Below are 24,512 nucleotides of genomic sequence, written 5' to 3'. Positions count from 1 at the left end.
CACAGGATTTCTGTATATGAGGAAAAATAAATTAGATTTTGCTTTAGCAGTGGAAGAGTTCATTACAACTGTAAGGGCACAAATCTCCCTACTTATCATTCTCATCTCACACAAAAGTTCGAAATAAAAGAATTCTACTGTGGATTTATCTTACATTTTACATATCAATATAGAGGCTACACAACACAGTGCTGAATTCAGCATTAAATTAATTACTTCTATTAAGTGAGCAGCATTGCAGAACAGTAGTTTTACAATAATATTAGGTCTTCTGATGACATGTGTATAATGTGTTATTATACTACTACCAATGTAATTTACCAGTCACATTCGTAACAGTAGTGTGTTCTCAATTAATACACTGGAAAGCGTACTTTGTTGAGTTAATATGTTCAAATGTTTTATGAGAAAGAACACCGTCATTTTTCAAAACTACTTATTTTTAATGACTAAATTAATCTCAGCATACAGCATGCATAAACAAACTTGTTTTTTTTTACCATAAACATCTGAAGTGATCTCAGCATTACTGTTTCACTATAAACATTCTATGGATCCTTGTGTGCGGTGCTGGCAGTCTGGACACTAACTTAATGATCTCTGTGATCTAGCCAAATGCCTCCAAAAGGGTGAGAAAAGCAGAGGTGTCCTGTCCTCTCCAGTGACTCAGAGACGCATGTGCTGGTTAATCGGCCCGATTGGAGCAGCTGGTGAGACGATGGGGCTAAAATGACACCTTGTGACTCAGTCAGACCTGCCAGCAATGCACCAGGAACATGCCACAGAGGTGACATTGCCCAGAGAGAGAGAGAGAGAGAGAGAGAGAGAGAGAGAGAGAGAGAGAGAGAGAGAGAGAGAGAGAGAGAAAATGGTGAATATGTGTGTGTGTGTGTGTGTGTGTGTGTGTGAGAGAGAGAAAGAGAGACTCTAGGACATTGAGAGATGACATCACACCATTGTATTCATTATGGATTGCTTTATTAGCCAAGATAAAATGGCCTTACAGATTAATAACTAGACATACAGAGATTTATAGTGGCTGAAGGGGTTCTGTAAAAATGTGACGTGGCCAGAATGCAGCGGCAGCCTTCTTTGATTCTGTGATAAAACAGAGAAATGCAAAGATAAATCTTAGCTCTGAATACATGAATGTTATGACATAATGTGCAGCAACAAGCAGAGCACATTAAAAGGGACCAGAAATGGCCAGACAGAAAAGATTTTAAGGTTCAGTGATTTCTCATCGTGCGTGCTGCCTAATGAAAGTTACATCTGAATAATTTATTCACTGGTTAAATTAGGTCCAGCAGAGAAAATTTGTTTCTCTAGTTTACCTTTACTTTTTTAATTAATCTGAGAGTCGTGCACGCTCCTCAGATTCTGATTTTGATATGGTTTCATTTAGCAGCTGTTAATAAATTCTTAATGAACATTAAATTATATGTCTTTTTTCTCATAAACTTCTTTTGGATATCCTGGCAGTTACTGACATGCAAATTAATGGGGGAAAAAAAGCATATTAGACTTCTTGACAGTAAAACTATTCAGAGACATCTTTTGAGTCATCCTGGAGACAAGGCGAGAGAAAAGGCTCTTGACACTCTCTCTCTCTCTCTCTCTCTCCTTCCATTCGATCCATTCTCCCTCCACTTTTTTAAACCCCTTCTAATGTAACATCTCCATATAAGGCGGTATATATAGGCCCTCTCTCTCTCCCAGCCTGGTCCTCATGGAGAAAGTTTTCCCCTAGTTTACTTGGGCAGCACTGGTGCTTAGCACTGAGTAAATGCCCCTCGGTCGCCTGGTCCTGCTCGCGCGGCATTTTTGCATCAGTGCTTTTTAATTTCACAAACACTCGCTGGCTCGCTCCGGCCCGGCGCCTCTCTGAAACAGAGTCGGGCTATCCGCACCCGGTGCTGCCGCTCTGAACCTTCCGAGACACCCGCTGGTTACATCCAGCCGCGAGCCGAGAAACCTGACTTGCTTTCCAGAACATCTTTGCCGGCAGTCCTGCGTCGCACGTCGGGCCGTTGTGGGAAGGGGGGGAAATGGCGCACGTTGTCAGTGTGTAGAGCACGTTAGCCACAGACGGGAGGAAGCAGAACTTTGCTAAGTGCGTTTCAACGTGGGAGTGTCAAAATAGCTCCCCTCCGTGCAGGCAAACTCAAGGACAGTGGCGAAGAGCTGCATTCCCACGAGGTGGAAAGAGGCAGGGCTGAGGGCATCATGGGAAAGTTACTGGCTCCACCGGAGAACAGGGCGACTTTTACAGTAGCGTTGTGGCTGCAGTTCTGTGCCCTGGCACACACGAAACAATCCCAGGGGTCTCCTGTGGTATAGGATACTACATGAGGGGAGAAAAACACGATTTTAACTACTCAAAATTATGTTATATGAAAGGTGGGAAATTTTGCTAAAATAACAATGGATATAACCAGGCAATTAAAGGCAACAGTGAAAGACGAAAGACGTTCCGACGTATCTGCAGGCGGTATGCAAGTGTGGCCTCGCGAGGTCTTAACTGAAAAGATTAAACGCAATCAGAGCCCAGCTGGGTGTTTATGTGGCGTGCTCTAGCGAGAGGCTGTTGACATGCATTCAGAGAGTCACCTTTATGTTGTTTGTTAGCTGAAGGACATGCATTCAAAAGCATCGTATGGGCATGAGCACCAGGGACCTCCTGGAGCTCCGGAGAAGAAAAGTCTCCTCGAGAGCCTGCGTGGATTTGAACGCTCTGAGAGATCAGTAAGAATCATGTGCATGTGATGTCCGTGCGTCTGATCTCACGCGTTTCAGCCTCCGGCACGAGTCCCCTTATTGGTTTTATATATATATATATATATATATATATATATATATATATATATATATATATATATATAGAGAGAGAGAGAGAGAGAGAGAGAGAGAGCCAATGACAAATTGATAGACTAGAACTGAAAGAATATGACATTAGATTTTTTGATGAATACTTCATAGATAATTGGGGAAATTGGATTTCTATAAATATTTCATAGATAAAATTGGGGAAGTTGAATTCACAACTTCACAAAAATTACACAGCTTACTCACATTACTCAAAAATGACTCAGATTACTCACAAACAAATTACATTAGTATAAAGATCTTCTTAACTGTTATAAAGTGTTAAGCCAGCCCAGCTCAACTGTCTTACACGAAGCCTATGGCAAAACTCTGAAAAACCAGTCAGTCTTACAGCATAAGGAGCCATTCAGAACGACCCATTATAATATCACTGATGTTGATAACGAGCTTGCTTTCACATCTGTATGTGTCCATTTGAAAGAGTTTACTGGTTTTTACGCTAATAGAAAACAGTGCTTTTCTGGAAAGGAAATATGCAAATTGGTACATAATCACAATTTTGCAGGATAAGATAAATCCAGGAATGATCACCAAAGCAACTAATTAACATCCGCTTGAAGATAGATTTATGCCTGCTTTCTTAATTGCTGCCTAACGTTTTAATGAGTGTCTCAACAATGCATAAATAACCTTTGACAAGCGCGAGAACAATGTGCCCTTCTTCTCTTTCAGACGCTCCACTGTGCCTAGGGGGTTGCTTCCTTTTTCTTTAAAAAACATTCCTTGCTATTAGAGAAACTGCATGGTAGAGAGGATGAGATTCCCGGCTATAACTCACCTAAGACGGAATGTGCTCCTGGAGGACCCAAGATCCACAGGATGTTTGGGAATCAGCTGACACGTGACTAGTGAGAGTCCAGTAACTTTGTTCCGATTATACAGTCATAGCTAGATTTGATTTGGAGCACTATGGGGCTTGGATACTGACTTTGATATACTGACATTACATGCATGACATCACTGTTGTCATGGTAAGACTGGAGCCAGGGCAAGGCTGCTGTTTTGTTAGGTTTTTAAAAAAAAATCTCTTTGGTTTTATGCATTTCAGAACACGTGATTCTGCATGAATTCTTCATGAGTTGCCATTTCTAAAAGTCAGGGAGATAATGCACACCAGCTGCCTCTAATCTAACCAACTCCCAGAGTCTGCAAGGTGAAGTCATTATTCTAAAACGCTTAAAGCCACAATCCGGATGTTTTGTAAATCAGTCCTCTCTTTGGGGCAATTCAATTTGCCGCAGGTATGACGTATTGGTCATGTTTCCCATTGCAGGAGGGTAAGACAGCTTGATCTTTACATTCTGAACAGCACTTTCAGCAGATTTCTTTACTTGTTGTCATGGCAGGCCTGTTTCATTAACGCACGTGGTGCCATCAATCAATTTATATGTCATTTTACCTTCGCTAGCGCTTTAATCTCCATTCTTTTGCAGTGGCACTTACACTGGGCTCGTTTCATTGGTCAGCCTAATTAAGTACGTGCATGTCTGGCTTTATTGCTCCTACTGTATATTGACCTGCGTACTGTCCTCCAGAGACGGACGTGAGACGAGGAGCCCGCTGCCAGGCGAGGCCGGCGAGTTTTTAATTTCATTCACTCTCAGCCCTCTCTCCATATGAGTTCGCTCCAAAATGATGAATAACAAATGGAGATCCTCGCAACCCAGCAGTATGTCAGCCGTACCGTGCCCCAGGTGACGGCCCGCCGCATACGAGGTGAGCGAGCGTTCACCGCGCGGTAAAGCGGCTTTACCGCCGCGATCAGCGATTTTAATTGCCCCCTCGCCAGAGACCCCGGGGGCCTCAATTTCCTCGTGACTTTTATCTAATGTGCCATTAGCGCTAATGAACCCACTGCTCACGGAAGACGCGGAGCATGCTGTGAAATCGCCTCCCCAGCCTGTGCCGGAAACATCCGGAATGTGTGCTTATGAGGGTGCGGAGCTCCCCCACCACACGAATGGGAATGTTGGGAACGAATGGGAAAGTTGGAAGGGAGATGAGAAGATGCAGGGCCAGCGAATAGGCATCTGTTTCAAACCAGTTCAGCAAAGAGTGTACTGATCATTCTGGTTTTAAAGCATTCTGTACAGATTCACCTTTTCAATCTTTACTGTTTTTAAATGTTTAATGTTTCCAACATTGATGTTGACTTTTCAAAAATTGCAAGTTTAAACAAGCAATTTTTCAATTCCCAAGTAGGTCCTTTGTATGGCAGTATCACCAGTTTAGGAAGGCAAATACCTTTGGTACTTGCTCATGTCAGAGCTAACGCTTACTTATGCCTTGCTAATGATCATATTTTGTTATTATTTTAGAGGCACCTGTTGACTGAGATATGAGCTGTAGTCTTTTCCAGAAAATGTATGAACGGCTAAGTGGATAGTTCATTAAAAGTACTGGTCCTGCCTCTCATTTTTCTACAGGAACACAAGAGTCCAAGAATCGTGCGCTCCCATGGTCTTGCCCACTCTCCAGAACCCTACAGGTTTGGAAGTAATGAAATTCTTCTTCAGAGTCAGTGGGTTGTTGGAATGGCTTAACCAAGACCTTTATAAACCTTCATTATCATTTAGAGCTGCAGAGCAGCTCAGGAAGTCATCATGTCTTCTCTAATGACTACACGCAGAGGAAGTCTTGAAGCTACAGACTTTCCTAGTACAATCCACTTAGTGGCTGCGGTGACCCGAAACTACATTTCCCACGCTTCTTTGCTCTTTCCTCAGTCACAGGGTGGTCAGGGCCATTGGGCTATTAACCTGTATTGGAGGAAGAGTCTGAGTTTCAGTACTGAGTGGAATGCTAAACTGTACCTCAGCTGTCATCAGATACCTACACTGCCTGTACTGTAATATTAAGGAATACAGTGCAGATTCCGTATATAATTAAAGGCTGCAGGAGTAATTCTGGGCACAGCAGAGGAAAGGTCAGATAAAGTACATGCATTATAATCGCACACGATAATATACAGGACAGTCCATAATTACTTCAGGTCTATAGGGCAGCACATTGCATTGGAAATGAAAGGACTATGATGTAGTTGGGTTAACTTCAACAGTATTTACATGTAATACAGGGATGTGGAGAACACCGGGGAAGCAATTCCGGTGACCAAATGTAATTGGCCAAACTAAAAATTGTATCTTTTGAAGTAAAATGGCTGCACACTCTTTGTGCTTTATGACTACCTCGAGTGTGCAACCTTTAATTTTCTGCAGATGCTATGCATCCTTTTTCTTCTATGGATGCACTGTCAGATATGTACTGCAGCTATTTTCAGTTCCTGCTGGTTTCCGGGCCTTCTTTGCCTTCGGTCCTGTCTTCAGTGGATGAGTATGGTTCATGTCAGGTCACTGTCTTGGCTGACCAAGAACATCTGACTTTTTTACCCTCTGTGGTTTCTTTAGCAGGGTACCTCAGGTTCTTGTCCTGCTGCAAGGTGAGCTGCCAGCTTTGGAGGCAATTAGTGGGATCTGAACAGATAAGATGCTCCTCTGCACTTCAGAATTCATCCCATTGCCTCCCGTCACATAAGGAACAGAAGCTCGGTGAGTCAGTTCTTCTGGCAGCCATACATGACTGTGTTTCATAGATGAGGTGCTGTGCTTTAAATCATGGTTTTTTTATTTCTCTTCTCCATTTACACCTCCAGATACTCAAGTTCAGGTTGATCTTCATCTGTCCATAAATATGTCAAAAAACCTCCAGACTTTTTATGGATATTTTTAAGCGAACTTTAGCCCAAAGTTTCTGCTCTTGAAGCCTGCCAGTGGATGGCATCCTGTTGGTACAGTCTCAGGCATAGTGGTGCATTTTCTATTTAGTAGTCTTTGACACCTCTATGCCTTTAACCATGAATAACATTCCTGATCTCTTCAACATTAGAGGCTCTTTTGAGCCAGGGCTTACTTCTTATCATGGTACTAAAAATCCGATACTGATGTAGCTAATTATTTTGAGCCAAGTCTAAGACTGGTTTACTCAGATATTTCAGCCACACAATGGCTGAACAAACAAACAAACAAACAAACAGCACCAACCTACAAAGGCAAGTGCCAAAACTAGAACCATCTCCACACCTGTTGTTAGCTCAAGAGTTTGTATCTAGAACCATCTTTACCCCTGTTGTTTGCTCCAGAGTTTGTATCTAGAACCATCTCTACACCTTTTGTTAGCTCCAGAGTTTTTGTTAACCACTGATGCCGCAACATATAGCCAGCTGAGAAACCAGGACTATACATAAACAAGACCTATTTAATAATGTTTGCTCCAGCCATAATGGACATGCACACATTTGAATTGTAGCTGACAGTCTGCCCTTCACCTTCATCATCACTCTTTCATTTCATATCCAGTAAAACGGCGGAACTGGAATATCAAAAACGACCAATCTCCAACTAAACAAATATATTCTGTGCTAACAGATGACTAATTAATGTGTTTTCACATGTCTTCCCTTCTCGCCTGGAGTTTGTCTTAGACTAATATTAAAATAAGTTGGAATGTGTCTGTCTGTACCTTTGGTTTCTCTCCACCTCCCTGTGCACAAAAATCTGCCACTAATTCTGGTGGAAACTGAAAGTTAATTAGATGGCTAATTTGAAGTAATTTCCTTCAACCTGGCATGCTCCAGTGTCTAAATGCTCCAACTTGTTGGGCAGGCCACACTGGCTACTGAAGGCAGTTTTGGTTGAATGCCTACATGTTGTAGAGTGCACGTCTCACAGTATCAAGCTTCCCAGCTCATAGTCATGTCTTCACTGGAGCGACTTTGAAAAACACACTTAAAAACTTTTATCGCTGGCTCTGCTCGGCAGGGATGAAGGAGGGTGAGCTTTGGGAAGATGGAGATTACGCACTCAGACGCAAGATGAGCACTTCCTTCATGCAGACGCTGCACTGGCAGGGTCCTACAAAGTCTAACTAACAAAAGAGAATTAACGTTAATCTCTGTGGACGTCAGCAGAAAAAAAAAAAAATCAATTTTGGTTTGCCCGGGTGAAAAGGCTGTAGCTTTCAAGAGAGTGGACATCTCAGTTTTGTTTTTTTTTCTCCATAGTTGCTGGCTTATTTTGGAGTGTATGTGTGTAATGGCAACAACCGAAGCTAGCACTAAAGCCAGCATGGGACTTGGCCAAGAGTTGAGACACAAAATGGCAATGTGATAAAAGCTACTCCTCTCCACGCAAGTCTCGGAGGCCTTGTGGTGCTTTTTGGCCTGCCGAGAGGACCTAACCAAATGGAGGAGTCCAAGGCGTGAGTTTCTTGGCTGAAACAGCACCCCTTTCACACATACTTTTGGATGAGCCCGTGCACACATGTGTTTAGCACAGCCATCAGGGGAATGGGGAGAGAGAGAGGGGCTAAATGTAGAGGTGAATAAATTTGGAACCAAAAGAGCTGCAAACCTGATGCAGATCACAGCAAATTTTAAAAGCCTGAGGATTTTAAAAAAAGATAAAAACTTCCTCACATAAGCCTCATACATATTTAAGTGCCATTGTGTATACATTTCTTTTTTTCAAATTGCACACACGCCAAACATACGAATTCTTTTCGGTGAAGAGTTTTGTGTTAAATACCCTAAATGTACGTTACCCAGAGTGGAAAGAGACGAGGATAGAGGCAGATGTCGAATATTAAACAAAGAGGAAGAAACTTTGAAGACGCTGGTGAAAGTCTGAGGCTCACACAGACATGCTCGACTCACTTCATGGTATATGGATTTATTGAAATGTATCACCTCTCCTGAAAAGGCCCTCCAGCACACAAGCATCGTCCTACGCACTCTCAGATCCATATCTTATTATAAGTAATGGAGTGGGAGGCCAGTCCCGTAGTGGGGGCGGCTAGCTGAAGACATTATTCAAGTCTAACAGCAGGTGCATGCGTGTGTGTGTGTGTGTGTGTGTGTGTGTGTGTTGGAGATGGATAGACACTGTGCTGAGTATTTCCTCATTTGGATTTGGAGAAGTACTGTGCTCTGGTTTGAAGTACTTTTCTCTTTATGTCTATATGGGCCTCTCCCCCACCATTTAGGTTTTAAGCTGCCATTAGAATCCCACACGCAGCACTTGGGTGTAATCGTAGCAGAAGCTGTGTTAGTGCTGCTCTAGCATGATGACGAACTTAATGCATTACCATTTAGTGGTAGAATTACTAATACAGGGCAATTCCATTATTATAGATACATGTTTTAAATGCAATTTTGCCAGCAAATTGAATCACAAATAAACTGATACACATAAATATATGTGGCATTTCTCTGTTTTGCAGGGCATTCACAAAGGTTGATTACTTGTTATTGTTTGTGACACAATATTTAAGAATAATTATATTTAACAATACTTTAGACATCTACAAACACATCTACAATGTATTCATTCATGTTTCCACAATGTAATATGTCAGTTAATTTGCAATTACTGGCAAATATGACCTAGACAAGATTAAAAATGGTCCACAATGTAACTGAAAAACAATATTATAATGAACATCCAATATTTATAATCATAATACCAGAACTGGAATTAGTGATGAGAAGCTGCCTGTTTATGTGCTGAAAATGACCTTTATATTGAAAAATATAAGATCGATTTGGAGTTCACTGTGCAGTCATATCAAACCCCTACTGAGGTCACTTATTCCAGTTTCACAGTGACAATAAGCAAGACAAAATGTGAGCCCTAGCCACCCCCATTTTTCAAAATAAGAGTGTAATTTTTGATAACACCTCGAACGCATTTTGTGGCCCAGGGACACATTGCAAGAGTAATTTTCCATCATGGAGAAAGCATTGCTGCGACATGGCCCAGCCATATTACGGTGATTACAGCAGATGACAGTTGATTACACTTTGCAGGGATTAAGGGGGGGCGCTGGTGGTTGGGTGCGGATTCTATCCTCGCAATCGTTACTGTTTCTAAGAAAAAACAATCCGCTGTGTTAAAGGGAGTCGCCAACCACCGCAACTTGAACCCACACATTTATTAACATATTTATCATTTGAGTAGGTGCTCATTTATTCATTCTACAATTATTGTGTTTACAAAAATACAAATGTTCAGTAATTGTTCTCAGCACTGAACTTGCGCAAAATAAATTGCATTTGCCAGATCATTATTTCGTATTAGTCTGCGAAATGAGAAATATGATTAAATATAAATCAACCAGTAATACAATGAATACAAACCTGTTTCATCATGTATGTCCTCTTTCTTTTAAGTGACAGACAAGCCACCGACCTCCCGCGTCTCCCTCCTACCTCGTGCTTTGTTTCTTTCGTTATATCTCTCTTTATTTGCGGTCAGAGGCTCGATGGCGTCTGGCCGCAGCTACAAATAGCGCGTACGTTCACTTTGACCGTGAGCAAGATGCAATACTCGTTATTATTGCACTGGCATCAGCATTCCCCTTCAGCGCCAAAGCTTATTAGCGAGCCACCGCACCACTCACGCTGAGAATTACTGCAGGTTCGGCTCGATCGACTCAGCCTTCTCCGCAAGTGATGCGCCGCGCTGCGTGTCCTGCGCATTTTTTGTACAAACTACAAGTTCAAAATTTGGACCGCCACGACGATTCACGTGAACATTAAGGCTTTTGGTTGTTGTTGTTTTTTTGTTGACATGCTTATTAGCTTCTGAAGAGACACCCGTCAGTCCTCTGTGTTTGTTATGACTCGGTGTGTGACGGGACCGGCATTTGTATTGTTAGTCCGTGGCTCTGTGCGTCACCTCGATCTTCTGTGCGCACCTGGCGTTTCCTTACGCGCGGCTGGCGCGCAGCGGTGACAGGGACCGTGCCCGCGTCCAGGACCCACTGACCTGAAATCTCTGCCTTTCCGTGGTAACGAGCAACTCTGGCCGAGCTAATGTACCGCAGCAATGCCAATTTGCAAGCATCTTATTTGTATTATTAAATTCAAGGCGCGCTCGAATATCCAGCCCAGTTCATTATTATTAGGTTTGTTATGCTAATAGCACGGAGACCAATTAAATGGGCTCATTTCCATTAGAATTCTCTCTCGACGTTAGCGGAGGCTATATTCCGGTGGACAAGGCTGTCTAAATACTCTGCACCACTAACAGCTATCAGAATTAGGAACTATTCACGAGTTAAAACAACAACAATAATAATAATAATAATAATAATAATAATAATAATAATAATAATAATAATAAACCGTTGAGGTGTAAAGGAGAAGCATAAAGAATGACGAGGTTTTCCCAGCAATGTTTTCAGACATGAACACGGGCACAGGAGCGCAACGAATGCAGTTTGATGTGTGATTATTTTTACATGTTTCCCAATGGGAAAAAAAATATCACAGCACTCGTTTAGAGAAGAAAATATGCCACAGTACTGTCACGGAGGTGAAGAATGTAGGAAATAAAAATCAAAGTAAAACAAAAGAATAAAATGTATGGAGTGCTTGAAAGAGAGCGCAGAACCAAGCAAGGATAGATTATTAAAATGTTAATAAAGTCAGCGTAGTTATTAATTAATTTTGACAATTATTAGCATATGTGGGACATGCAGTTCCATATACAGCCTCAGAGGGCCCAGATGACATGCTAACGGTTTTGAAATTCCAGTGCCAGAATTAGCACAGATATGAACACCGAGCACGTGGTTTTAATAAAATGCCTCTTGCAAAAAATTAAACCTGCTAGAATGATGAGACGTCCTGCCAGTTGGCCTACATCCTGGAGTTACCTGTTTCAGACTACCTCAGATACCACCAGAGTGCCATGAGCTAGGAACCCCACCCCACCCCGCCAGACCCCTCGAAAAGTGATGTACTTCTGAAAGATTGAACTCCCCCACCCCAGACACCCAAGCACCCACCCACCCAAAGCCCTGAGCGGAGGAGGGGAAAGCTCTTATGATTGGAGTCACACATGAGAGGTGATGGTGGAGCTCTCAGCCTGTAAGAGGTTGCTGGGCCGGGTGTTGTAGAGTGGGCCATTTTCCAATCAGCCAACACCCCCACCCCCATGCAGTGACCAAGCTCTGCCTAGAGAGAGTTCTGTTTTCTGACCAACAAGGCTCCATCAACACCCATCCAACACATCCATCATCCTTGACACTTTTGACAACTAATCTATACTAGCTATGGAATAAATAAATTATTAAAAGATAATTACAAATGTGTAAAATGTGTTAGCGGTGCTCTGTATGGTATTGAGAATATGTCATTTGTAATTTACATTAAGGTTTGTACAGATAAAAAAAAAAAAAGGCCTATAAGCTTTGCATGTAAATGATAACCACTTCATTACACATCTCCCTTGCACCTACATTTGTTAGCATCTATTAAATACACTTATATTATAGGTGTATTTTATAAGTGCACAGTTCCAGGCTCTTCCAGAGAGTTCCAGACTGTTCCTGCCATGCGCTTCCCAGCTGTCATTGTCTCCTTCATTACGGATCAGTCTCTGACTGCAGGTCTGCTGCTGACCACGTACTATTTGGACGGGACATCACTCTCAATACGATGATGCCGTTGACATGGTAGGAGAACAGGTGCGGAGGACACACTGGTGGGAGAGGCACGGTAGTGATGATGGAATCTTTACACGCCAGTTTCACTGCTGGGTTGAAAGTGGCCTGCCACCCAATACCATCGAGCCACCAGCTGTCTTATGGTGAGAAGCAGGCCGTTAATGAAGAACGTGAGAGTAGCCCACGCAAACTGTGTGCTGAAACAGATGGGCTGTGGTCCCTAACTTTACATCTGCAGGTGTTTCTAACTAATAAATGTTTCTGATAAAACGTGCAATGAGCATGTACCTAAAAAGATGTTGGCAGGCACTGAAAGGTGGGGAAGTGAGGAGTGAGCCATGAGTTAATGTTTTGTGGTATTTTGCATGGAATAACAAATGCGTCTGTCTGCGGGGCTAAATCCCTGGAACAAAAGCACCACTCGGAACACGACTGTTTACAGCATGGGGCTAATGGATACTGAAACGATCACTCAAGAAAAATGGAAAACATTTCCAACTCCTCATCTTTAGTGCAGCCAGAACGCTCTGATGACTTATGTGGAGCATCAATGAAATAAGGGAAATTCTTCTGTTTAAATTTTGCTGTTCCAATATAATATACCAATATAATTCCCATATAATTCCAATATAATATTCCAATATAATACCTTTCCTAACAAGTGGATAATGTTTAGTCCAAATTTCCATTAATTGCTGAACCATTCTTACAATAAGAGAAACATTAAATCTTTTTAATCCCACTCAAACATTTTCTTTAAAGCACAAATTAATCTTAAAACATCTTATGAGAATAAAAAATAATGAAACCAATTAAAATTTGGTTTGAAGCTGTTTATCATCTTAATGTCAATGGTGTGTTTGTTTTAAGGAGCACATGGTCTATGCCAAAGCCCTCATGAGCACTGGCTTCACCTGTTTGACCTGAACAAAAGCAACTATTTTCTTCGACCTGTTTTCTACACTGGCAGACCCACGGGCAGACCTGCGACTGTGGTACCCGCCTGACCCACAGACAGACCTCCCACCGTGGTACCCGCCTGACCTAGACAGACCTGCCACTGTGATACCCGCCTGACCCATGGGCAGACCTGCTACTGTGGTACCCGTCTGACCCACGGGCAGACCTGCTACTGAGGTACCCGCCTGACCTAGACAGACCTGCCACTGTGATACCCGCCTAACCCACAGGCAGACCTGCTACTGTGGTACCCGCCTGACCCACAGACAGACCTACCACTGTGGTACCCGCCTGACATAGACAGACCTGCCACTGTGATACCCGCCTGACCCACGGGCAGACCTGCTACTGTGGCACCCACCTGACCCACAGACAGACCTCCCACCGTGGTACCCGCCTGACCTAGACAGACCTGCCACTGTGATACCCGCCTGACCCACGGGCCGACCTGCTACTGTGGTACCCGCCTGACCCACAGACAGACCTACCACTGTGGTACCCGCCTGACCCACGGGCAGACCTGCTACTGTGCTAGGAGCTCATTCTCACTTGTCAGACACCCTCTTAAAGCCAGGCACATTCAAAAGTGCCACACCACGTCTGAAGTGGGAATGGGGTATGGAGGGGCGGGAGCCTTCTGGTCAAAATCAATTTTGGCGTGTACAACAAAGACAAAGTCTCCGGAGAAAAGTGCCACGATATAAATGACAACCGATGAGCAAGCGTCTGTCTGGACATGACAGACGAGGTAATGCCGCGAGACCTGCATGACAGCTGCAATCAAACACGTCAAAAGGAAAAAAATACACTCTGAGGAATACGTGGGCCAAACCCCCGCTAGATTGAATCAGCCCCGGAGAACACATAACAAGAACCTTCAGGAAGAAAGAAAAGTTGTTGCAGTGGTGTGTGTGTGGATGTCTGTGGCACGTAAGTGCATGCGGTATCTAGACATGTGTCTGATTCAGAGGCTTGAGGACGACGGGTATTTGGTGTTTTAGATTGCCACTGAAATATAAAAGTAGGATATCGTTTGGACATTTATTCAAATTAGGGACCCGAAACAAGGAGGAAGCGAACATTCACTGAGTTGGTGAAATGTGATTCAAGCATCTTACCTTCAGAGTTATAGAATACGCTGAAATGACACAGAATACGTTGATATGATATGATGTTGCTGAATATAGTTTGAAACCTCAGAAAGCCATACGATGTCATTGCTGAAGTAAGTCATGCAGAGAGAAGACAGTAATGGAGACCATTCTCCAGGTTACCAAACACAGACAGCAAAGGAACCTTCAAGTGTGCCATCAATTTTGTGCATTTTCATTTGGTTCTTTCTGAAAGCTTAAAAAGATTAAACTTGTAGACCCTGTGAGATAGAATGTGTGCACAGGGTTATAAAGTGGCAATCTGTCTGAAGTGTTTTAGCGGTTCCTCCCCATGCCACATTATTTTCTTTCTTTTTTCCCCTGATAGATTGTATGCCTGCACAACAGTGTAGTCCAAACTCAAAAGAACCAATTATCTTTAATGGCTGCATTACAAAAAGACAACAGCAGAAGCACTGCAGAGTGAGTCCCTTAAACTCTCATGCTTTTTTGCAATATTTTTCACATTGCTAAATGCCTTGAATGTAATACATTATTATTATTATTATTATTATTATTATTATTATTATTATTATTATTACTATTACTATTACTATTATTATTAATAATAATAATAATAATAACAATAATAATAATAATAAACAACATTAACAACAGTGTAGCACTACAGGTGTTAACACATGGCCATGTTTAATGGACAGACTAATAGAACTGGTGTTCTGGTATACTGGAGTCAGAACGATTCTTTCTGGGGGTTTTTTTTTAGCCTTCACTGCACCCTCTCATTACTGACAGTGAAGCATGACCCCATGTTAGAATCGACCACAAGCCCCACAGCCTCACACGCACTCAGTAGGCCTTCTCTTCCTGGCCAAAACGCACCAGTAGCACATAACCAATCTTTCGTTGGTGTAAACCATTGTGAATGCAAAAGAAAATGTGTTTCTGCCCATGTACAGAGATTCATTAGTACAATTTGTGATGCTTTCTGATTTTGGGAAATACAAATAGCTCCTCACTCATGTGGCTGCGTTAGAATCCCCTTCTGTTGGTCCATTATGATCCTGGCATTCCTCACTTTTGGATAACTTTGGGAAAATAGTATGCTATCCTAACAGTCTCGAGTGACTTTTTTAAGTGATTGATTATGCTTTATGTATTGCCTGTGCTTTATCAACTTTGTGCACTCTGGACACTTTCCTTTCTCTACCTAAGTGGCTGTGCATATATTTTGCATATCATGCAGACGTTGGAGGTATTGGCACTTCAGTAGGTCAGTGAGGGCCATACAATTTGTATGCAAATGTAAAAAGCACCAGAGGTGAAAGGACCATTGCCTCAGCCCTCTACCGTCTCCAGCTGGCACTGTTATCCATGCATAGATTTATATTTCCACTAAATATGGAGTCATTGATGAACCCCTTTTTGGCCTGTGATAGACACAAAGAGCTTCTTTTTGTTGTTTTATTTTCAAAGATTATTTTGTTTTGTTTTTTTTGAAGTTATTATTTTAAGTAGGTGTGTTACGAGTTGAACACAGTGTTTAAGACACAACCAAGACACAATGCTAAAACTTTAAAAGGACAGATTTAAGACTAAGATTTTTTGTGGTCCCAATCTGGTTTTCAATTTTGTTACTCAAACTAAAGAGAAAACATATACTTATTTTTCCCAGTAGAAATTCATAGGTTTCATCTCAGTGGGCTTCCATACTTGAGTTATGGATCAAAGCGTTTGAGAGATTAGGTAAGAAGTATAATAATCTGTATGGTTTTCTATTTTTATCCAGGGCCTAACAAACAGATCATAGCCATGGTATAGTTTGATAAACATTATGCATTGCCACTAAAATTCATGAACTCTCCACTCCTGGAACACTAGATATGCTCTTACCCAACCCTCACCCACCACCCATCTGATCGCAAATATGGAGGTCAATCCAAGTGAATATTCAGGATTCAGTTTGCATGCTGATTCAGTTCAGCCTCCCACGTTTTGCCCTGCCATCTTCCTCACTATAAAAGAATTCAATTTGCAGAAAGAGAGGCGCCAGAGGCCTGAAATAATCACGCTTGTTCCAAACCCCTTAAGCTCATGTTATGACGAAGGCAAACTGTCAAGCGCTAAATAGAAAAACATTATGGTCTTTCTTTTCGGAAAATGCACCTGTCATTTCATATAGGGGACATACGTATCTACCGGCCGACCACAAAACAGAATCTGTCGCTTTCATTCTCCTTGTACATATCTCTTAAAGCACAGAGAAACAAGGCACTATATTGCCTGCTGTTCGGGTCACGGCACCACGCTGTCAGGGATTCTGAGCAGTGTGGTCCACAGCTCTCGCTCACTCACTTTCACCAGGGGGACCAGGGGGGTTGCATGCAATCCGTGATTACAGGGATTAGATTGGCTTAAAACCAAAGGGTGCCCAAACACTTTGCTCTGAAGGGTAACTCTTGAGCAGCCTCGAAATCTCGCCGGACAGAGTGTTTCAAATGGCACGCCTGGGGCAGAGAGGGTGTAGGAGACGAACATGGAGGGCTGTTGGAGGGTGGGGTGGGGTGGAGGGAGAGGGAGGGAGGGGCTGGCATGGATGGGGAGCAATTTCCCCGCGAGCGCAGCCGAATCAAGTGTGAATAATGTCGTTTGGAAATGCGGGACAATGGAGTGTTCTGGAACGCCGCCGATGAAACAGCCCTGTGAGCCCCAGATGAACTTTCAAAAACTCGCCGAAGTCAATGGTGCATTCAGTCTCTTAATTAAACCAAAGCACACACTTCTAATTAGACTAATTCTAAGTATTAATTTGAGGGGTCGTTAAGGCGCAATGGACTAATCTCTATCAAACTCACCCGAAAAGCCATTCAGAACAACTGTTTTTTGTGCATAAGAGTATAATGGAGTATAATCTGAATCAAGGGACTGCCTTATAGCCTCATGTAACGGAATTTCACGGACAAGTAAAATGCGCAAACCAAAACATGATGTGTCCTGGAGAATGGTAGCAACCCTGCAGGTTTCGCAGCATGCTGGGCTTCTGTGACCTCTCACAATTACAGGCTTACATAGTCTTAGTTAGCAATCATCTGCGCTTTTAATTCAACGGCGATTAATCAGGAGATAACATTTATCTCAAATTTGTCTCTTGATGATCAGGAAAAAGAAAAAAAGCATCAAACCAGACCCATCCACCATCAAGAAGAACAAATCAGCCATCAAAACTATGATTTCAGATCCTGACCTGCTGTTCTAGTGGTTCCTTTCAGTGACAGTCCCACCATGTGTAGTTCATTGTAATCAGAAATATTAACTGAGCTCACCTGTTACCTGATTGATTACACCTGTGCCAGACTATGGGACTGGGTCAGCGTGCCAAAGGTATGAAGACTCAAAAGTTGGTATGAACCGCTGCTGGTGGTGAGAAATAAACAAAGTCAGGCAAAGTTGTGAGCTGTAGCTGAGACGACAGGAGACAATGGAGACTATTAACGTCTCAAAGGGAGGAGTCAGCTTTATATTAATGCTCCTAGTTTTGGAATGGGCTGTCCATCAGGCTTATATATTTGTGATGGTCAGGTGTCATACATTTGGTCATATACTGTATGTTCATTTAGGTTCGCTCTACTTTTAGTGTAAGCTGTACATAACCACAGTTTGTCAGAACTTTAGAAGTTATGTCTGGCCAGTAGGATTGCATAACGTCAACTTGTCTGGCACTGTAAGATTTCTCTGGAGATGATCCTTTAGCTGTTTCTTAGAAAAAGATTCTAGCTTCATTTGTAAGGACACGCTCTGTGAAGTCAGCCTAACAAAATAGTGATTTACTTTTCATAAATTACATTCAGCACAGCGCATTGCTTTCTATTGTAAAACTATAAAAGCTGATGAAATAGAAATCAACATGAAATCAACATAATACGGAACAGTATGAATGTAAGGGAAATCTGGTAAGATACTACTGTGGAAAAAATAACTGCAGAAACCTCCTGGAGATTTGATATGCCCTCACAAGGCCTGTGCAACTACTTTAAGTCTTAGTGACATCTCCTGAGACCAGAGACAGCAACATCTTGTTGCAAGTATTTGTGTGTGTGTGTGTGTGTGTGTGTGTGTGTGTATGTGTGTGTGTGTGTGTGTGTTCTTGTCTTTCCAAGGACCCTATATGTATATGAAAGGCTTAGAGCTCGAGTGGGTACCTCTGCTGTCTCAGAACAAATTTAAAGCTCAGCCCATGAGGTTGAGTTTCATGGGGACGAGGCCCTTTAAAATGGGTGTTGTGAGGTGTGACGGCTTTGAAGAAAAAGCCTCGTCTCAGACACAGGAGGATGTTAGTCCAGATCTGACTGGTCTCTACATGAACTATGCTGAAGGGTTCGGCATGGCAGGAAGCAAGGGCATAGTAGCTACATTGTGTCTGTTTTCCTGACGCCCCTGTAAGGTGTGTGTGGGCATTTTCAAGTAAGCAACAGTAATTGGCAGTTGAAGGGAGAAGTCGGTTGGGTAAATTGTTGGGTTGTTGAAGTGGAAATGTTGGGTTGCTGGGAGTGGATGGTTGTTAGAACTTCCAGCAACCCAACATTTCCACTTCAACAACCCAACAATTTAGAACTTCCAGCACTTGGGACTTTAAAGGAAAGGACTCCCCTGTAACTGCCCCAGAAGCTAACAAACCAAAACGAAACAAAAAAAACCAAACAAACAAAAAAAAAAACCAAGAGAAACTTATTTTAAAGTTGAAAAGTTTAAGAGAAAAAAATGCCCCACTCCCCTGCTCAGGGGACCCAGTTTTTCTGATGTTCATTTGGGCTGTATCTCATCAATAATCCTCTTTCAACCAAAGCTTAAAAAAATGGTTACTATGCTCAGGCCGGGCAAAGGTTCTTTCCCAAAAGTCATCAACTTCTGTGTGTTTTTAGGTGACTAGTCTTCAGTGAAGGTTCAAGTTCAGGTGAGCTCTTGTCATCAGTAATACAATATACCAAACACTGCATTACATATTCTGAAAACATTTCAATCCAATTCTGGATCTCCCACTCCTGGTCTGTGAGTGTAGTTTAAAAGCAGAAACTAATGTGACCCAAAGGAACAATGGAATCTCATTACTCTCATTCCGACCACTTCACTGAGACAGCCGTGTAGTCATTACGGCTTGTGTGACCTGCTTCTCGAACTCTCAGGAAAAAAGATCAACATCAAAGAGTGAGCCAGCCTGTTTTATCTGGCACCTTAAGGGATCAATTTCACGTGGGATGACGACTGGATGAGTAATAAAAGTGATTTAGCAGGAGGTGCTGGTGTGGTACAGTCTCAGGTGGTGTGCTGCCATTGTGTGGTTGTAGAATCGATGTTTTATTCTGCAGAAATCATAACCTCTAACCACCTGTTACGGCCCAGATCCTAACGCCTAGCTGCTGCTCCAAGTGAAAGTGTTCAAGAGTGTCACAGTGGTGCTGGTGACTCGGTTTCTAATGGGCCAAACCACCACTTGGTGACTAACAGACAGGTGCCAATCCACAGTGACCTGCATCAAACAAAATGTCCTGACAGTGTATTGAGCTATAATGAGGATTGATTCCAAGCTCCTTCACAGATGTAGTTAATCAGCAGATGTTCACGAGATGACCCGGTTCTTTTCAACAGTTCTTTGGTAAGAACAAAGGGAGCCGAGTGGAACTTATGAGTCTTTTGTCGTTGTGTCAAAATGCCCCAATCTGCCAGTCACAAGAGACAGATGCTGTCATGTTAGGTTCCTCTCAACACATCATTTAAACACGCCATTCTGTTTAAATGCACAATTCAAAGCTGGTGCTTCTGACTCAGCAAAGTGAGCGAGAGAGCGAGAAAGAGAGAGAGAGAGAATGTGCTAGATGGTGAATTGAAGAGAGGAAGTGGCAATAACAAAGCAAAAATGTAAAACAAAAGAATGAGAAATAAAACTTCTCTTTTTTCACGACTGTTACCTTCAAGGCACAAACACGGAGGCAACACGTCCGCGCAACCTGCAGGAAGGATTTTTGTGTACATAATTGTATAATGTTTACAATGCAGACACCTGACACAAGGTCTCACAACAGGAATTATATAGTGCTGCTAACCCCGTATATATCGTGGGATGTCTAAGTCTGCTCTGATCCAAATCGCATGCTTTCATTATCCTAGTGATTAGGCCTATATCACAGATAAACCTAGTAAAAGCATAGAGCGTAGTCAAAAACAAGAAGTAGCTATACAAGAGCTTAACTAAAAACTCTCACTAAAACAAACTTTAAAAGAAGGTAAATAGACTGAAATAATTCACTAGAGTTTCACATGAATGTAACATCATCTACCGATGACACTAGTGTCACGCCCTTACCATGTACATGCTGCATGCAGGACTAGCTCACCAGGCAGAGGTCCAGTCAGGACTAGCTCACCAGGCAGAGGTCCAGTCAGGACTAGCTCACCAGGCAGAGGTCCAGTCTGGACTAGCTCACCAGGCAGAGGTCCAGTCAGGACTAGCTCACCAGGCAGAGGTCCAGCTGCAAAGTGAAAAAGATTCACTTCAAAATATGCATAAAGAAATCAAATCTGACCAGGATTTCTTTTTAATCTTGCCTAGTTATCTACTCTTGATGTTTGTTTATTCGCTGATACGCAGTCCTTCACACCACCAAACAAAGGGGAATTGTGAGATAGAGGGATCACCAGGTGGAGGAAGACAGCTGATGGCCAGCAGGGTGAGGAAGGCACAGCTGAGGTCTTCTTCCAGTCTCAGCTGCTTGCCATCAAAGGGTGAGGCCCGGTGAACCCGACACACTAGCCTGACACCCTGACCCAAATCTGTCCCGAGCCATCTCATCTCCCGGAGCCGTGTGCTCGCACTGACATGTGGGGGGGGGGGGGGGGGGGGTCTCCCATGCAACCGCGGCCCCTGTTCTAGCTGAAACAGAGACACAAGCGTTCTCCCCTCTGAACTCCAGGCATGCTTTAAAGGCTGAGCACTGCGGAAGATAGCAGTTCAAAAAGGACCAAGTCTACGCAAAGTAAATACACAAAGATGGCTCTGTTGTAGGGCAGGATACTGTAAGTGAGACCAATGGACCCAATTATAGCTCAGGAATCAGAGCATTACTGCAGTGCTTTTTAGACTTTTTGACCCACCTGGCCAGTTTGTAATCTTACAGACATATAAATCTAAATATATATATAGATATAAAGATAAAGTAAACAAAATAATTTGGAAAAATACCAGGGACTGGAAGAAGAAATAAAAAGAACACGGAAGGCTAACACCAAGGTTGTCACCGTGGTGACAGGGTCACTTGGGGCTGTGACCCCTAAACGGGAGGAGTGACTCCAGCAGATCCTACAAATGACATAATTAATCCAGCCCAGAAGAGCACAATCCCTAGGAATAGCAAAAAATACTCCACCACACCCTCAAAATCCCAGGCCTCAGTTCAAATGTGCTCACTGCCCGGAATATATAAAGTAATGTAGCCTAACTAATGCCAAACAGGCCAATACACATTGGAGTATTGTTTACCTCAGCTAGAGTATTGTTTATCTCAGCCAGAATATTGTTTACCTCAGCTATTATTTCCTTGTGTGTGTCGAAGAGGGCTACAGGGTATTTATCTCTAAGCCCCTCCACATAAACCAGTGAACTAAAAGAAGTTCAAAAGTGCACAGAAGTTCATTTTCTCCACCCATTTCTTCTTCCTCCCCTCACCCCCGCCTGCCTCTCCTTCTCTTTGTCGTCGTGGTGAGGCAAAACAGGCCAGGCACTGCCTAGCTCCGCTAATGTCTATATTAATCCACTTCAGCACGCGCTGAAGGCAGGAACGTAACAAATCCGCCGGCGCCGGGAGTGAAGAGAGAGCTCCGCAGCTGAAGACAAGCTCTGCGTTCTCCGCCCCGATGAGAGGCAGCCTGCACTTCTTGCCAGAAAATCATTTGTATCTGATAAGACATTATCATCCATCTTGCCTATGATATCAACACATTTATTTAGTGTTGCACCAAATGTGCACTGCTGAGGGCAGCAATCCTTAACCTGGTGCACGGCTTGCTTACCGGAGCAGTCCGGCTCACTTACCACAAAACAAACACGCTCAGGTCTTGAGAGGCCTTGTATTAAAACAAGGCACAAGCCCAGCTGTCACTTCAATTCGCAGTAATTATCACACAATTCGCAGTAATTATCACACATTTTCATTTTGATTTCAGGATTTATTTTCTTCACTCCCTTTCGCTCACTCCATCTAAGAGGTGACATTTCTTTTGGCAAAGAAAAAGTAAAAAAAAAAAAAGATTTCACTTTTACTTTATATATAGTCACCTATGGATGAGTCTAAATGTCGTTTGGCGCGTTTTGGTACATTAATGTGTTTTTGATTACAATTTCATGTTCACTGAGCGATGCTCCATTTACTACACCTGAATTTAAATCTAGAGGATGAGGGAGGGAGGGTGTACATTTTCAATTTTGAGAGGTGATAGGTACCCATGAATAATGCTTTATTCGTTGATCAGATCAATCAGGCCGCAGAATTCTCATCAGTGAAAGAGAAAACTGACAGAGTGAAATGCAGCATGAAAGCCAAAGGATTAGAATCTAACTTTCTGTCTCTCTTCTTTCCATCTCTCTCTGACGTCACACTTTCTGTCTCTCTCTCTGTCTTTCTGTCTCACTCTCTCTCTCTGTCTTTCTGTCATTCTCTTTCTCTCTCTTCTTTGAAGCAATGCTTGAACAAGCTGGGTTGTGGTAGCTCAGTGGTTAAGGTACTCAACTAGTAATTTTATATATATATATATATATATATATATATATATATATATATATATATATATATATATATATATATATATATATATAAAAACAGGGCCCTGTTTCTAGTGGATCTGGCAACCCATCAGGTATCATGTAGCCAAGCATTCGTCCTTCATCCCGGCTCTTCGTCTCACCACGGCTCCATCCGTCCCCCTCGGCTTGCAGCAGTGAAGGAGAAGCACCCGTGCAGGCTGCGGTCCTGATCTCCTGCCACCTGGACTCTGGATTAGCCAGTCACTGAAGGCGGTTGTTCCCGAGAGACGACCTGCTGGATTACAGGCCGGACATACCACCGCCGCTAAGACGCAAAGTATTATAATGTCTGAGTTTCCAAAGATGTATGTGACTCACAGTAATACCCGGTGCGATCACTGTGATTTAAAATCCAAGTCGTTGTTCACAGATATCAAATGTGTTTCCTTTGCACAACATTTTGACTAATTAAAGCTGATCTATTCTGCTCACAAAACCTTCATCAAAATTTATATTTAAGTCAGCGTGTTTTTAATTAACACTACAGCATTTTTTCATATATGAGATTAAAATACCACATTTATAGATAAAATGTGAATGAGTGTTTTGGCTTCTGAGTTCTGTCATCTATCTTCTCTCGCTGTTTAAAATGTACACGTCCTGAACCTTTTCGTGCCGCTTCACTGAGAAACTAAAATTTTCAGGACCACATTTTCTTTGCAGAAGAATGTATTTTGATTTTAATTATTTCACATGATCATTATTCTTCTGGACATCATTGATCTTCCAGATAAATCACATGCTGACGTCTTTCTTTCTTTTTTTGCTAGGGAAGAAAAGGTGATTACCATTGTCCTGCAGAGTTTCTAAAAACAAAGCCAGGTGTTTTGGTTCTAGGTGATGGGATAGATATTCTCAGACCACATAGCCGACATCCAAGTCCAGTCTGAGACAACAGGGGGTCAAAGACCCAAATAGTACAAGCTTTTCTCAAAAGGCCTTCAAATGCTGTGGTAAAATAATGCCATCATTATGAATGAGCTTGTACTCCGTGAGCCTCAAAAAAAGATGAAAAGATAAATAAAAAGATTAACATATGATTGATATGAGCGTACATTAATGAGCACCATCTATTCATCTTTAATAAAAAATACTGAATGTTTTAGAACTCAAGACCATACTTTAAGGTGTATTTATCTTGTCACAATCTCAGACAAGGATAGATCTTTCTCCCAAGACATACACATGTAGGCTAC

At 42.5% G+C, this 24,512-nt stretch overlaps 1 long non-coding RNA gene across 1 annotated transcript; it reads right to left on the bottom strand.

Annotated features, from left to right (window-relative positions):
• Positions 1-981: 981 nt before the first annotated feature.
• Positions 982-10,553, bottom strand: LOC118240374. The gene is made up of 3 exons (XR_004775386.1): positions 10,079-10,553; positions 2,611-2,813; positions 982-2,344 (listed from the first exon to the last, which is right to left on the bottom strand). It is a non-coding gene; the product is annotated as an uncharacterized LOC118240374 (long non-coding RNA).
• Between the last annotated feature and the right edge of the window lie 13,959 nt (positions 10,554-24,512).

The sequence above is a fragment of the Electrophorus electricus genome, chromosome 20, assembly GCF_013358815.1.
Source record: "Electrophorus electricus isolate fEleEle1 chromosome 20, fEleEle1.pri, whole genome shotgun sequence".
In the NCBI taxonomy this organism is placed as follows: Eukaryota; Metazoa; Chordata; class Actinopteri; order Gymnotiformes; family Gymnotidae; genus Electrophorus; species Electrophorus electricus.
This window is presented reverse-complemented; position numbering and strand designations above follow the sequence as displayed.